We start from the raw sequence: 14,093 nt of genomic DNA, 5'->3' as shown, positions 1-14,093 counted from the left end.
TTCTGACTTGTATTTTCCTCCGTTTTCTATCTCTTACTCAATCATGTGGATTGAGAGAGTTTTTGTTCTTCTGGTGGCCGTGGAACTCTTACTTTTATCAAGGAACGGGACCGCGGCACATCTCCTACACGCACGGACTGTTTACTCCAGAGATCAGCTGATCGCCCTGATGCCGGCCGGCTCGCTGGCCAGGCCCGCAGAAGTACCAGCTGAAATTTGGAGGAAAACACATCGGGGATGCAGAGATCAAGGACAGAAGAGAAGAAAAAAGGTGACGGTGAGACAGCGGAGGCTCGAAGCGAGGAGGAGGTTTAAACCGTGTCTGCCGTCTATCGTGATGGGTAATGTGGGATCGTTGGCAATTAAAATCGACGAGCTCTCAGCACTGGTACGGAGTCAGAGGGAATACCGAGAGTGTAGCCTGATGTGTTTCACCGAATCATGGCTGCACCAGGTCATTCCCGATGAGAATGCTTCCGTGGAAGGCTTCCACACTGTTCAGGCGGACAGGGACAGCATCGCTAGCGGTAAGCGTAAAGGAGGTGGGCTTGCTGTTTTAGTTAACAACCGGTGGTGTAACCCTGCCAACATAACAATCAAAGAAAGGATTTGTTGCCCGGACACTGAACTGTGTGCTGTTGGACTCAGGCCGTATTATTTACCCAGGGAATTCTCTCACGTCATCTTGGTGGCTGTTTATGTTCCCCCCTCTGCTAACCCCACAGCTGCATGTGACACTATCCACTCTGCCATAGCTCGGCTACAGACTCAGCACCCGAGTGCCTTTATTGTGATCTCGGGTGACTTCAACCATGTATCACTGGACAATACACTACCAACATTCAAACAATATGTGGACTGTCCCACCAGGGGAGAGAAAACTTTAGACTTACTGTATGCTAACGTCAAGGATGCATACAGCTCCTCCTCCCTCCCCCCACTTGGTAGGTCAGATCATAACCTGATTCACCTCACCCCCCGCTATGTGCCAATTGTGAGGAGGGAACCTGTGACTACCAGGACTGTCAGGAGGTGGTCAGAGGAGGCAATAGCGGAACTACAGGGCTGTTTCGAGGTGACCGACTGGGAAACACTCTGTGAGCCTCACGCCGAGGACATCAATGGGCTTACTGAGTGTATCACAGACTACATAACTTTCTGCACCGACTCCATTGTTCCAGCTCAGACTGTTCATTGTTACCCAAATAACAAGCCGTGGGTGACTAAGGACATCAAAGCCCTCCTCAACAACAAGAAGAGGGCTTTCAGAGGGGGCAACAAAGAGGAGGTGAGGAAGGTCCAGGTGTTACTAAAGGACAAGATCAGAGAGGCTAAGGACAATTACAGGAGGAAGCTGGAGTGGAAACTCCAGCAGAACAGCATGAGAGAGGTGTGGAGGGGCATGAAGACCATCACTGGATTCAGGCCAACCAACAGCAGGGGAGCTGAGGGAGGTGAGAATAGAGCCGACGAGTTGAATCTGTTTTTCAATAGATTCGACACCACAGTGTCTGCTCCCACCCCCACAACCTCACCTGCAGTCAGCCTGGAATCCAGAGCCACACCACTGTGCCAGCCTCTCTCTTCACATGTTGCCTCCTGTGAGATTCCTGGCACCCCTCCCCCACCCATCACCTTCACTCAATACCAGGTTGAGATGCAAATGAGGAGACTTCACTCAGGCAAGTCTGCTGGACCAGACGGAGTGAGTCCCCTCGTCCTCAAGGCCTGTGCCCCCCAGCTGTGTGGAGTCTTTCATAAACTGTTTATGCTGAGTCTGAGTCTGCAGAGGGTCCCGGTGATGTGGAAGACATCATGCCTCGTCCCTGTACCAAAGACGCCTCGTCCCAGTGGCCCCCAGGATTACAGGCCCGTGGCATTGACCTCCCACATCATGAAGACCCTGGAAAGGCTCATCCTGGACCAGCTGCGACCCATAGTAAGACCACACCTGGATCCCCTTCAGTTCGCTTATCAGCCTCGTCTCGGAACAGAGGACGCCATCATCTACCTGCTCAATCGTGTCTACACCCATCTGGACCAGCCGGCGAGCACTGTGAGGGTCATGTTTTTTGACTTTTCCAGTGCTTTCAACACCATCAGGCCGACCCTCCTGGGTGATAAGTTAGCAGCGATGCAGGTGGATGCTTCTCTGGTGTCCTGGATTGTTGATTACCTGACAGGAAGACCACAATATGTACGTCTCCCACAGTGTGTGTCTGACAAGGTGATCAGCAACACAGGGGCACCACAGGGGACTGTCCTCTCCCCCTTCCTCTTCACCCTCTACACCACAGACTTCAGCCACTGCACGGAGACCTGCCATCTTCAGAAGTTTTCTGATGACTCTGCGGTGGTTGGATGCATCAGCAGGGATGATGAGACAGAGTACCGGGCTGTGGTCGACTCCTTTGTCACGTGGTGTGAGCAGAATCATCTGCAGCTCAACGTGGCAAAGACCAAGGAACTGATCGTGGACTTCAGGAAGACCAGGAAACACTTGACCCCTGTTTCAATCCAGGGGGTCAATGTTGACATTATGGAGGACTATAAATACCTTGGAGTACACATTGACAATAAACTGGACTGGGCTAAAAACACCACAGCACTTTACAGGAAGGGCCAGAGTCGTCTCTATTTTTTGAGGCGACTGAGGTCCTTCAACATCTGCCAGAAAATGCTGAGGATTTTCTACGAGTCTGTGGTGGCCAGTGCGATCCTCTATGCTGTTGCATGCTGGGGGAGCAGGCTGAGGGTCGCAGATGCCAACAGACTTAACCCTTTAAGACCTACCATAGAACCAAGTCCGCCAGAGCTTATATTATATTTTTACATGCTGTGGAGCCATTTTTGGGAGCATTTCAAGTTGCTATACATCAATACAACCATTATAGCCCAGATTTTAATAATATGTATTCATTAAGTGCATAGTAATTACATAAATTGAAAAAAAGTGCAATAAACTACAAAAAAATTTAAAATCATTTTTGTTTTTTTAACATATATTTCTAGTTAGAGAAATTTAAGAGGCTTATCCCTCAAAACTGTAAATACAAAAAAGTTGCACAAAATAGTTTCCCACCACAGGAAATTTATTTTGAGTGTCTTCATAGTTTTATTTTTGAAATACACCAATTTTTATACACTGCAGGAAAAACGAAAATAAATATTATACTGCAAATTTGCAAAAAAGCAGCATATGCATCAAAATAAACTATTTCCAGCAGTGCAATATGAGTCCTAAGCATCCCAGAAACGACACAGAAAGTCATAAAGTCAAAGATAACTTTTAAAAAGAGCAGTATAGGCCCTGAGGCCCTGATCGCAAAAAAGACTACATTTCCGCGAAAATGACGTCACTTCCGGTTTCGGGCAGGTAATGGCGGAAATGCAAAAGTTCGCGCTGACGTCTATTCCAACGTAGGAAGTGTTATGAACAGCTGATCGGACCGGCAAAGCGTGTTTCTGGAATATTATGTTTCTGTTCCTGCAAGCGTTTTTTATGCAGTTTTTGCAAAGCTTTATGTGGAAGGAAACCGTGACCTAGGACAAGCTGATGGCACAATATGTAAGTACAACTCCTCCGGTTTCATATGCAAAAAAAATTTTTGCGCTAGCTTACGTGGTTGCAGAGCTACCGGGATTTAAAAATAGTTACGCATAACAGAGCGTGCCCGCTCCGATCGGTTCTAAAGGGTTAATAAACTAATCCGTAAGGCCAGCAATGTTGTGGGGATGGAGCTGGACTCCCTCAAGGTGGTGTCGGAGAGGCGGATGCTGTCCAAGATAAAGACAATGTTGGATAACACCTCCCACCCACTCCATGACATGTTGGTCAGTCACAGGAGCTCGTTCAGTGAGAGACTGAGATTACCAAAAAGCACCACTGAACGACACAGGAAATCATTCCTGCCTGTGGCCATCTCCCTGTACAACGCATCCACTTAACACACTGTTTGCTGCTACAACTACACATGTTTCTTTTCCAAATATTTATTTATAAGTGACTTATGTATGTATGTATGTATATATATGTATATATTGTACTATTCTTAGTTAGCGTATTGTCTGTCTTGTCTTAATGTTGGTTTAAAATGGAGCACTGTAACAAAAAATAATTTCCCCCAGGGATCAATAAAGTATTCTGATTCTGATTCTGATTTAGGTAGCACCTCCTTGACTGATTAAGCTGGTTTTGTTTGTTATTTTGGCCTTTGTTCACCCCGGAGTCACGCTTCAGTTTAGACCAGGGGTCGGCAACCTTTCTGATGGCGAGTGCCATTTAAAATTTCCTCAGAGGTCAGTGTGCCATATGATTGCATTAGCAATAAATTTAATAACGTTCTATATGAACAACAACAACAAAAAATCAGCCCGGGCATTTTGACGAGAGACCAGCCCCCCAGGTATTAAAGCCATAAAGCCTTTGAATGAAAATGCTGCTGTGACAGTGATGCACAGTCTTGTTGGTATATGTGTGATTTCTATACATTTGACATCAGATAAAAACTTTGGTTGTAAGATTCAGATAATTATTTATTAAAAGCTAGACATTTTAAATGAGAATAAGAAAGAAAAGTATTTCTTTGTGCCCCCCTCTCCCTGTTAATGCCCTACCTGCCCCCCTAGCAACACTTTGCTAGACCCGCCCCTGCACAGTTACCAGCTGTCAGCTACATAAAAAAGGATCCAGGTGATATTTGTCTCTCAGAAACAGTTCATAACTTCAACTCATTCATGTCACCTAAAAGGTAAACCTGTTTCTCCATCACCTGTTCAGCTCTGATGATTCAGTAAGGACATCTCCTGGTTTCATCTTCATGTTTCCCTCTCACCACATATCCAAACCGACATCATGACCAGCAGCTTTACAGCTGTGGCTCCAGCAAACATCAGCTGATACTAGAAATTAATATTAAATAAATTCTAACAACAGCTGATCAAGCTTAAACGTGCTGCTGTTGTTTAGCGCGACATCCGCTGGTTTCCTCTTTCTGGCGCAAAGTGGGCGATAAACAAACAGGAGAGACGATCAGCTGATCACTGATCAGTTTCATGATTGAAGTAACAACAGGAGAGGGAGGGGGAGAGAATGAGAGGAGAAGAGGCAGCTGTGCAGCAAAGACACAGAATAACTCCAGCTTTGTGCCTTTTCCATTCTAGCTGAAGGACAAACTGTGTTCCTTCTCAGCTCAACATGAAACGCGTAATATTTTCTCTGAATGCGAGACGATTCTGTCTTTTTACAGGACATTTGGCAACTCTACTAACTAACCTTATGAATAAAACAAAGTTCACTATCAGTAACATCATAGCACCACCCAGCTGTATAGAAACTGCTAGCAATAACATATAACATGCTAGCTAGCAACGAAAATAAACTCCACCTAAACTTGGTTCATATCTGACCCAGAGAGACTGCAGGTCATAACTTCTTACCTGAAGTTCAGTTCACCTGACACTCGGACCGGCGGCCGCCTCAGGTCTCTGCTCCTCCACCTGCTGGCCTCCACCACTTGTTACTGAATCTGAGGAAGCTCCACCACAGCCACCATCAAACAGCTGAGTTATTTTTACACACCGGCCAGCATCTGGCCGATCCACCACCTTTCATTGTTTATACCGTTACAAAAAAAATAAAATAAAATCATCGGCCCACCGTGCAAATGCCCGGTGGGCCGATGGCCAGTCCAGCTATGGTCGTGCCATCAGTTAACCCTTCGCGTGCCAACTGTGGCACGCGTGCCTAGGGTTGTCGACCCCTGGTTTAGACAACAAACCACTGTTTCACTAAGAAATCGTTTTCCCCTGTGTATGGTTTTGGGGACCAGGGCGGGGTCACTTCCTTTTTTTCTAACTCTTATGTTGCGTACCAGTATCCCTAGATTGGGGCGTAACACACATGAATATTGCTGTGTAGTATCACACAGCAATATTCCCCACCTCACAACAAAACTTTATAAATTGTAGTTTAAATATAATTTTTTAAACAAAAACTGGAGTGAAAATATACACATGAGAAAAGCTTCACCGCCGTGATGGATTTTTAACTTTAAGAAGCAGTTTGTTATGGCTTTAATAAGTGCATGGTGCTTTTTGAAGTTTTACCATCGTTTACAAGTATTTGCAGACAAATATGGAAACTACAGACAACCGTAGCAATCTGTTAGCAACCAAAGGAATCACAAGGATGTTTTTGCATAGCACCTTACTTGCAACCAACTTCCAGAGCAAAACTGTAAATATCATGCAGGATGTGCCCAACAGGTGCAGTGTCACATGATAGTTATTACTATAATGCAAGTCAAATGAAACAGCAATGTTTCAAACAGCTTGACAAATACCAGCACAAACTGTTCTCTATAGTGCAGTGGCTGTCTTTAGTGTGTCTTTAACTGTCAGATATGGAAACTCCTACATCCCCTCGTTCTCGACTTCATTCGCCTGTGATTGATTTTATTAATCAATGGCATTCACTAACACCGTTTTAACAGACAGGGAGAGATGGGGTTGCTGGTTATCTACAGATGGGAAGCTCTTATTTCATCATTAAGAAGTGATGAGATTTTCAATATAATGCACAACAGCCAAACAATAAGCACTGAAATGAGAAACACAAAAATGCCTCATTTCAACGTTTTCCTAAAGTTGGGGAAAATACAAGGCCGAGGACTATTTATATACCACTGATCTGTAAATACTTTGATTCATGGAAAGGGGACCGTGTAACATCACAGCCAGACACAGATATTTGAGCAGGGTTTGGAAGTTGTTGGCCTTACGTGTGGGATCAGGGACCCATTTAAATGGTCGTCTCATGTGTGATAAAGAATCTGTTGCAATGGTAATGATAATCTGGGCCAGCTGTCTGAAAGGGTTATTTTGGGCCTCAGAATGACTGTAGCGATTCATCAGAGATGTGCAGAGCGCTGAAGGAGAGTTTAAAAGATGCAAGTGGTTCACAGTTTACTGCATTTTAAAATGAAATCCATACATTATTAGTAAAACTAATGTTAAGAGTAGTGCTGTCAGTGTTAGTCGTTAAAATGACGTTAACGCCATAAACGCGTTAACGCAGCAAATCTCCGTAAGGGAGTTAGCCAGGATCGCCCCGTGCTTGGGGCTGCATGGCGTCAACGCGTTAGCGCGGTTAGCTCGTTAATGTGTTAGCGCTGTGCAGCCCCATTCACGGTGCGATCTGCGTCATTTTAACGAGATTAACGCTGACAGCACTAGTTAAGACATCTAAGTAATACATTTTGTGTTTATTTGCTGTAGCTTTTTTAAACTCTCCTTCAGCGCTCAAAACTGACCTCAGAACAGCAACGTTATGTCTACGTTAAGTATTGGTGAACCACAAGGGTCATCAAGTTCACCGTTCGCCGACAGTCATGGGATGGTCAGTCTTCACTGCAGATGTGTTAGTTTCTGTTAGCCTGTTAGGTTAACACTACAGGCCCAAATTGTGTGTTCTAGCAAAAGTAAACTGACAGACTTTTTGTTCTTTCCCAACATCAGTCAGGATTCAGAAAACAACACAGCACAATAACTGCTGCTGTTAAAGTGGTTAATGACATCGTTGATTCAATGGACTGCAAAACCTCCTGTGCTGCTCTTTTTCTTGACTTGACCATGCTATTTTATTACATAGACTAAACAATATTGGTCTATCTGTAAATGCTGTAAGTTGGTTTTCAAATTACTTGTCAGCAAGAAACCAGTGTGTCCATGCTGCTGGGTCTTCTTCCTCTTTTCTCCCAGTATCCAAAGGAGCTCCGCAGGGCTCCATATTAGAGCCATTGCTATTTCCTCTTTACATAAACAACCTTTGTGATAATTTGTCAAATGCAGCATTTCATCTTTATGCAGATGATACAATTATTTATTGTTCATCCCCTTCAGTAGCACAAACCCTGCAGTTTCTGCAGTCTGCCTTTGATGTCGTTCAGTCCCATTTAACTCAACTTAAGTTGGTGTTAAATGCAGAGAGATCCAAGTTCATGTTATTCTCAAATGGCAAAGAGTTGTTAGCTACGTCTCCTAAGATTAAAACAATTCAAGGAACTGAAATTGAAATGGTCACATCCTACAAGTATCTAGGGATCATTATAGATCAGAATTTGTCATTTAAGACTCACATCCAAAGGCTTGTGTTGAAGTTAAAACTAAAACTAGGTTACTTTTTTAGAAACCAATCCTGTTTCTCCCTCCAAGTGAGAAAACATTTGATTCGTGCAACCTTTTTACCTTTATTGGATTATGGTGACCTGCTTTTTATGAATGCACCTGCCCACTACCTAAAGAGGTTGGATACTGTGGACCATTGTGCTTTACGTTTTATTACTGGCTATGGAAATCATGTACATCATTGTTCTTTGTCTGCTGCTGCTAAATGTCCATCTTTGCATATTCGCAGACTCTCCCATTGGTTGATCTTTATTTATAAATCTCTCCTTGGGCTGGTTCCATCTTATTTATGTGTTTATATGTGTAAAAACCACAACCAATACAACCTTCATTCGCACAAAATCATACAATTGATTGTCCCAAAAATCAGAACAGTATTGGGGAAAAGGCTTTTAAATACGCTGCCACTGCTTCCTGGAATAATCTGCAGGAGGAACTGAAATTATCAGAACTGGTTACCTTGGGAGAGTTTAAGTCTGTCTTAAAGGAACGAGAGAACAGGGCCCTGTGCTTCGTACGTCGCTTACTACATCCAAGATCAAATGAAACATCCAAGACCAAATCATCGCGCTAACTCTGAGCTCGCTATTCCGGTTCCCCGAACACACCTGTTGTTGACGATTAGTATAGCTGGATGAAGTAATGTGAGATCACTGGGTGGCCCAACAGGGGCTACGCATCGATAGTAGAAACATTGATCGGCAACCCTTTGATTGGTCGGCGAAAATGTCGAAGGAGCGCACTCGGTATTTTTCGGCAGCAGAGCAAGAACTCTTGAGTGAGGGATTTCAGGAGTTTCAGAGTTTAATTAAAACGCAAGGGAACACTGCAAAGGCTGCAAAAGCAAGGAGAGAGGGCTGGCAGGAAGTTGCTGACAAATCAAACTCGTAAGTAATTCAATAATAATAATAATAATGGAGTGGATTTATATAGCGCTTTTCAAGGCACCCAAAGCGCTTTACAATGCCACTATTCATTCACTCTCACATTCACACACTGGTGGAGGCAGCTACGGTTGTAGCCACAGCTGCCCTGGGGCAGACTGACAGAAGCCAGGCTGCCATATCGCGCCATCGGCCCCTCTGGCCAACACCAGTAGGCGGTAGGGTAGATTTATCATATCACACCATATTATCCAATATTATATTACATTATATTATATTATAATATGTTATATTATATCCTCTTTCACATTAGAGCCACAACAGGACCCACTAGAACATGGGAACAAGTAAAAGTGAAATATAAGAATATGCTACAGAATGGTAATATTTATCACTTATATTGCTTGTCGTCTCTTGGAAAGAGACCCTGAAATAATCTGTTTGTTTATAACAGCAACCAAGAAAAGGGCAGAGCAAAAAAAAAGACAGGTGGTGGTCCTGCACCCCCTCGTCAACAAGTTGGTTAAGTAAATAATATCCTCACGGGAATATCGATATCTCTCTATGAGCACACTGTCGCGCTGAGCTAAAGGATCCTGTCTGTCCCGCAATATACGCTGAATTCTGAGGACTCTCCTTATCAATCTTGCACCTTCCGCAATGGGTGGCTCGCGTATACGGACAGGACATGGCTGCGACAGACTTCCCAAATCCACCTTCGCTTTTATAGCCGTGGTCTCTCATCTTGATTACACGAAGTAATTTACAATTACTACTCTGAAATATGAATTACATCTGTAATAATCACATACATGTAATAGAATGTTAATAGTTCATTTCCCTTTTTTAGGGAATGACCTGTATGTATCTGTGTGAAATCAATAAATGGATCAGGTGCTGCATTATCTTTAGTTACATTGATGTTATTTATTTATGGTGAAACAGTGGTGGAATATCGCTGTTGCTTTCGTATGAATGACGCGGGCATACCTGCGTGGCCGCGATCTAATCCTGTTTACATAAAGTAAACCTGCTCCCCAGCAGGTTTACGCTTACGGCTCTGTTGCTATGACAGCAAGTCCCGAATGGGCTTCGGGGAACCGAACGATCCAGGATCACGCGAAATCGTCAACAATCTCATCCAGCTAACTCACTTAGCGCGGTACGAAGAACAGGCCCCAGCTCTTTTACTCAGTGTGATTGTTTTTAATGTACTCTTAATTTGATCTGTTATTGTATATTTTACACATGTTGGTGTGGGATACTGTATTTGTTTTAAATCTTATATACCTATGTGGTATGTGACTTTTGTTGCCATGATGCCAGGTCTCTCTTGAAAATGAGATTTTTAATCTCAATGAGATTTTTTACCTGGATAAATAAAAGACTAATGATAATAATAGCTGCAGACGTCCTGTACAGGGGTAACTGTACGGGACAGCCTAGCTGTAACTGACTAGGTCTGCGGACAATCCTAACATCCTCTCATGATGCGACCAACTAGCAGCCCTCACAGTTAGCTGCAACCAACAGCCACGCTCGCCCCTGATCCTTGCACTTGATAAAATGGCTAGGTCATACTTTAGCGGTCAGGAAAAGAAGTCCTGGAGATCTGTTTACAGGATTAGAACAGCCAGGAACCATAAAAGATGCATACACGGTTTAATCTTTACCAGTTCACAGGATTAAAAAGGAAACGATTAAATGCAGGTAGGATTTTTTTTATTTAAACAATTTAGCAGGGACAAAGCAAATATCTGAACCAAATAATATGACTCATAAGATCAAATCACATAAATCCTATAAATTCTCAACTAACCAGTTCTGTGCTAATGCTTCTTGTCTACTACTGGACTTGAATTAGTTAGAGTTTACGCCCATGCCTGCAGCACAACAGTCTCCCGGTCGTGCCTGAAGAAGTGAAAACGTGGAAACAGAGACTCAGTACAAAGTCGAGCAACTTCATCAAGGCCTCATTCCAACACAGCAGGATGAGAAAAGACTTTTAGGTCGTAGGTTTATCTTCCAGGACTCCAGCTGTGAACTTTTCTTCAAGAACAACTCATTTTACACATAAACATCACAGCCACGCTGATCTCAAATGGACCTGACCAACGCAACTACGAGATAAAGGTGCAAACTTACAGTTCTAACAGTTCCGTCCTGTAACTGTAAAATATAAGCTTTCTGTTAATTCACAGAAAATGTGAATGACTGAAAAAACCTCTGTCATTATTGTAACTGAGTGATGGATGACTGATACCTCCTGTTCATGATGCTACTGCATTTCTCTCATTCAAAATCATTACTGATCATTTTCATTTATTCTCTTATAATTACCATGCTCACCTCATACGGCTGCATCCTGAGCCTTTTATGCAGACGGACTCAGGTGGATGAGGTTTATTTATATGTGTTTAATAAGTATTCATTTGTTTGGTGTTTGAAAATAGCCGTGTTAGTTATCTTATTATAAACAGTAAACATGAACAACAAGAACATGATGATAAATTTATATTTTTTACACATCAGCATAGTAAAAAGTGCCACAGTAATAAAACAACACATGTAAGATGTGTAGGCCTGTGCCACTGTACAGGCGTCCCTCTGACACCGAGTACCAGAGAAATACTTCCTTAGACACTTTAGTTTGTGAACTTATAGCCATAAATTACAGCTGAAAGATTAAGGTAAGGTATAAAACAAGTTTTCAGCAGGTCTTCAAAACCAAGCACCGATTCGGCCAACTTGATTGGCTGAAGAAACTTATTCCAAAGTGCGGCTGCCTCTTTTTAAAACAAGAGCGTCCAACAGTTAAAAAAGACTCAGAGCAGATGATCAGAGGAACTGAATGCTGGAGGAAGGTCTCAGTAGCTGATATATGTGGGAGCCGGTCATGTAGGGATTCATGTTATTAATTACATTTCACAATGAATTTCACTTGCAGCCGCTGAAGAGATAAAAGAATAGGCGTGTTGTGTAAGCAGCCTCTGGATGCCTGAGGAGGACTGATACATGTGCAAAGTGATTTTTGTAATGGTTCATGGATTCAAATTTCAAATGCTGTTCAAAAGTTCCAGATTCTTAGCAGATGCCTTTATAGTGGTGGGAAGAGCGCGATGTAATGGCTGACCATCATTAGAGAGCCTGGGAGCCACAGGAACCTCGGTTTTCTTGGATGGGATTTCGGGAGATTACTGGGCTGTTTTTCTGCTCCTCATGCCCACCCTACTCACTCTGTTTGGAACCGAAAGATCGAGCTGCTTCAGTGTCCCCAGGAGGCTGAGCCACTACACGAATATGTGTCCTGCATGGATGCAACCCCAAAGCAGCAACAATAAGAAGATGATCTCTGACATATACAGATCTTATCTGATTCTGCGACCCCTCGGTTAATGCAGGACGCTTCATTATTTCATACAGGCAGAGATTTCCGGTTGAAATGTAGCTAATAACGCACAGCACATTACATGTTGGCGTTATGAGTCAGTGTAAAGGAAGAACACATGTGACAGATGTGTGAACACCACCAGATCAAATGTTAGTGCTGCTGCCAGTGAGGAAGCAGAGGCGTCGCTGTGTTTACCTCGCCGAGATGCGGACACTTTCTCTCCGGCACTGAGACGCAGCCGCGGATCGTGATGCTGCTCTGCGTCCTCAGTCCTCCCTGTCTGCCGTCCGTCTGCTCTCCTCTTCTGCGTTATCAAACGCTGGTACTGCGATGATGGGCCAGCCTCCAGCCCTCCCTGTCTTACTCCTGCTCGAATTTCTTCCTCCTCACAATGTCTTGCCTTTCTTTCGATCACCTTCTGGTCACTTCTCGCTACTGTCAAGTCTGCAGAAATACGGCAGCAACACTTCCGGTCCCCACAGCCGATAGATTTGATCTACTAACCCGGGACAACAACTTACATATTTACTGCCAAAGAACATAAGATACGTATTTTTCACAACAGAATCATTCCACTTGATGTCAGTTTGACTCAGGTGCTACTAACACTAACTACCTGCATAAATATGTTTTTCTTCTGCTATTTTTTTCAGCATACCGAGACAGTAAGAAAAACATTACCACCGTTTTTCTTTTAGCGATAGTTGGCCATGATGTGAAAGCAGGAACTGAGTGCTTTATAGTCTAGGTGAAGAAAAGGTTTCAGTGTTGGTCAGTGTGCAATAGAGTTGTTAAGCTTCATATTTTGTGATGGGTCTCCCTCATACGTTACAATTTACCCTAAGCTGTGTTATAACTAACCACAGCAATGAGGCAGGTTGAAACAGCTGAACTCCTTGTGTTTGATACCAATTCATTCAAGTAAAAACATTGTGACTTCCGCTGGAGAAATATTGTCTCATCTGATAAATCTCATAAATAAACTAAATATATGTGTATATATATATCATATTTCAGACAAGCACAAACGTACATGGTGAACAGTTAAAAGCTGTGCCTCAGTAATACTGGTGCGTTTGACCTACATTATTTATTAGTTAATGTATTTTATTTTTTAATTTAGTGTGAAACGTGACACCAAACGTACAACAGGACACAGGGTGGAGACAAGGCGATGACAAGACAAAATAAAATACGCATATTTACATATTTCATCAAACTTTGTGAAATATATTCTTGAAATATATAAATTAGAACAAAAATATCAAAATGAAGATGTTGACTTTTGTCTTCATGTGTGCTGTATTTGATTTATAGCCACTATGATCCTCGCATATTTTTTTTAACTTTATTTGAAATTATAAAGCGAACAGTCAGTCATTCCAGTTCATTTAAAGCAAGTACAGCAAAACTAATGGCGTCAGACGGCTGGCCAAAAACTCTTATTTTGAAGACAAATTCAAGCTACTTCCGGTACTATTCGCTCTCTCGGTCCGTGAGCTTGACGCAGCTTCGCCATCTGTCAGATACAAAGGCGGCATTTTTTCTTTCCCTTTTGTTGCGGCGCTAGGCCGCCTACCAATGAAGCAGAGCGGCGGCAGGTGTTAGCGCCCATCCTCCCACCACACCCC

General features: G+C 43.2%; 1 protein-coding gene across 2 annotated transcripts in view; it reads right to left on the bottom strand.

Moving 5' to 3' along the window:
* Window positions 1-13,078, bottom strand: part of cntn2 (contactin 2) — an 81,550-nt gene extending 68,472 nt beyond the window's left edge. For both annotated transcript variants that reach the window (XM_082534080.1, XM_082534079.1), the window contains exon 1: window positions 12,658-13,078. The gene's annotated coding sequence lies outside the window, so the exon portion shown is untranslated. The remainder of the gene's footprint in view (window positions 1-12,657) is intronic.
* Between the last annotated feature and the right edge of the window lie 1,015 nt (window positions 13,079-14,093).

This window comes from Aulonocara stuartgranti (assembly GCF_965226115.1).
Source record: "Aulonocara stuartgranti genome assembly, chromosome: 5".
NCBI classification, from domain to species: domain Eukaryota; kingdom Metazoa; phylum Chordata; class Actinopteri; order Cichliformes; family Cichlidae; genus Aulonocara; species Aulonocara stuartgranti.
The sequence above is the reverse complement of the archived record's forward strand: the minus strand, read 5'-3'. Positions and strand labels throughout refer to the sequence as shown.